Source organism: Branchiostoma floridae, unplaced genomic scaffold (assembly GCF_000003815.2).
Source record: "Branchiostoma floridae strain S238N-H82 unplaced genomic scaffold, Bfl_VNyyK Sc7u5tJ_1363, whole genome shotgun sequence".
NCBI classification, from domain to species: Eukaryota; Metazoa; Chordata; class Leptocardii; order Amphioxiformes; family Branchiostomatidae; genus Branchiostoma; species Branchiostoma floridae.
Window position 1 is genome coordinate 7,499 of NW_023365708.1, and position 3,165 is coordinate 10,663.

Here is a 3,165-nt window from a genome sequence, read left to right on the forward strand (position 1 = left end):
CGCGACACGGGGGTCAGCCGACCATGAACTATACTCCGTTAAGACCGGTCTCCAATTATATTACCCGCACTTTAGACAGGAGAGAGATGGATTTATATGCAAAATTTGAAAGCCTCTACACGGATCAAACTAAAAATAGACTTTCCCCGACAGTTGACGACCCTCTATCTCGACCTGTTCTCCCAGTGATAAAGTCATAAAATGAGAACTGCGAACTCTATTGAAATATTATCCAGCTAGCGGCTAATTCAAGTACATGTAATTACCTAGCTAACACATTATCCAATTAATCGATATACTAACATAAAGTATAAGAAATGTTTGCGAATATATTCAAGCATGAGATATGTAATCAACACATTTACTAATATGTAGGAAAACTTAATCAGCCTGGTTAAATCAATCAACTACCTCATTACTTTATTTCATTCACATACATTTATCAAGGATCAGGCAAAAATAACAGCGCTCATGTAAAGCCCTCACCTCAAAACAAAATAAGAAGCAAACAATAATATTGAGTTTAATGAGAATATTCAATATCTATGTAACTGCAAATTGGATTATGGAAAAGTAAACGTATCAAAAATAACTAACGTGTTAACCATCCTACTGGTTAACTATAACTATCCTAAGTAGATTGATCTGTTATGACTAGATTGATCTGTGTTTGATGACTCGTGATTAACTTGACCTTGCAGGAACCAGCAATGTTCTGGGAAGATGACTTTAGTGATGGTACGGAAATTGATGCACCCCCGATGTACATGGCATGACATCAATATCGGCATACTCGTGTTGGATGATACCCAAACATCAAACGACACCTTTTTGCAGCCGGACGGGGAAAACTACCTCGGGTCTCAATACGTCTATGTTAAACATTCTAAGAGCATCGAGTAAAAGATGGGGCGTCTAATTAAAGAAGAGTGTATCCCAGACGTAATTGTTATCTCCCTTTGACGGCACATTTGTTTGGGTACAAGGTCTGCGCGCTGGGACGCCAACAGAAAAAAAGAGTAATCGTCGTTCTTACTCACTATTGCCTGGGGCTCTAGTTGAACCAGGACTGATGTCAGGTACGCAGGCCTACGCGTTCCCATTATTGCTTTCTATGATGGGTTCGGAGGAACGACCGCTTGATAGATCGCCCCTTCTTATGGGTAAAAAGGGAATAGGTCTAGTGGCGGAGATGTGGCACTAGAAAGCCCCGGTACTTATCGCTGAGGCTGGGTAGGGAGATTCGGAATGGAGAATTACCTGTAAGGAAACTGCACATGTTCTGTCATGGTTGTAGTGGGTGCGCAGCTCTCACACCAGGCCAGGTACACTAGGAAACTGATTCCCGGCAGAAAGCATCCTAAGCCGATGCCGAACACCACCACTTCCACGAGCGCGTTGTCGTTCGCAGAAGTCAGACTGATGATTATGAGTAGGCAAGCCAACAAGGCCGACACGCAAGAAACCACGCGGAAGTCCTTCGCCAGCGTCGTCAGTGAAGGGTAGTTGGAGTGACGCGTGAAGTCGTCTGGAGCCTCGAAGTCTTGGAACGCCCTGAAGACATGTGTGCGGAGGTTCGCTCTGTCAGAAGTAACGTGAACAGCACCTTCCATGTTGCCAGTCGCCATGGCCACGCAAGCGATATGTAAGCATGTGCACGTGACTCGCGTCATGTGCATGCCCCGCTAACTGCCGTAACACCCCCATTCCACTAGGGCGCCCTCGCTGCGACAGTGCTGTGACCCAGTGATTTTACAGAGCACTCAACGAATTTCATAGATGAGAAATCTTCCAATCTTCTGTACTCATTGTTTATTACAGGTTTGCGACAGCACAACCTGTATCGGTGCAGTCAGCGGAGTAGGGCGCCGCCATGTTGTATCTCAATGGAGTGAGACATGCTGGGAGTGAGGAATGCTGAGAGTGTGGCATGCCGGGAAAGTTGTCGCCATGTTGTGTTTGAGGGATACGTCGATGTAGGTTAGACATCCAGGTAATAAGATACGCCAAAAAGTAGTTACTCAAGCAACTGGATATGGTTTTGGAAACGGTCAGACGTTTCGGATAGAATCCACTATCCTTCGTCAGTGACACTGAAGTGACCTGGAAGAAACAGGTCTTTTATACTCTAACTATGAATGAAGACAATTTCAGTTGTCCAATAGGAAACGTTATTTTCTTCTCAGGTGACAGCCATTTTTTAGCTATAGGTGGTGGAATCCCGCCCATGGCTATAATGCCTTCCTAGCCACCAACCAATACGAATGTTGTGGTGCATCTTTTCTAAAACATTATTGAAGAAAGCAGTGATGCTGACTGTAATTTGTTCCATATCAAATCGTAATTGCAGACAACAGCATTTGGCACATTTCAATTAGGACGAGTGTATTCGGGCCGTAATCGACTTTATCCTTCGATTTGTTCACACCTGCCCACACACCATATACAGATCACAACATCTCGAGTTATGCTGTATACAAACAAACACTGACACAGACCCTATAGATACATTGTTGAGAACATGGCCTTTCGGCGGCAGAGGTAACTGCATGCTACATCACCCAAATTTTCTGATACTCGTCAATGGTATATTGACGCACATCTTTACTTTAAACATCCGTATATGTGTAGCGAGAACACCCACTTTCCTTTATTATTGTACGGTACCAAGGAGAGGCATAATTACTTCATACCTTTCCATTCGAAGCATGCGGCGAACACTGAGCAATCGTACAGCGACCAAAACTGCATTTCTGGGACCCTTTATTTAGGCCACAGCAAGTAAATTTTATGGATGACATCCTCTGCAGACTGCAAAAATTGTGCGATAGGGCGAAAAAAAAAACAAGATGGGTGAAAAAAAGACAAGATGGCTACATTTTCAAAATAGTCACCATAAAGTTGTGATGACTGATGTAAAAGAATTAAAGGGACAAAAGGTGGTATCAGAGCCAACAAGAAATTCATGCGTGTATCTAAGACATGTACTGGTGTAGTAAAAGTGACACTAGTGTGGTAGACTGGCATCACCAACAAAGTTGGTAACCACACACGTACACTCATGGCTTCCATATTGGTGTCACTTTTATAACGATCATTGCATTTCTTCAACTACAGTCCTGGGTACCTCGTAAGTGTCACTTCTACAAGTACAATTATTAGGCT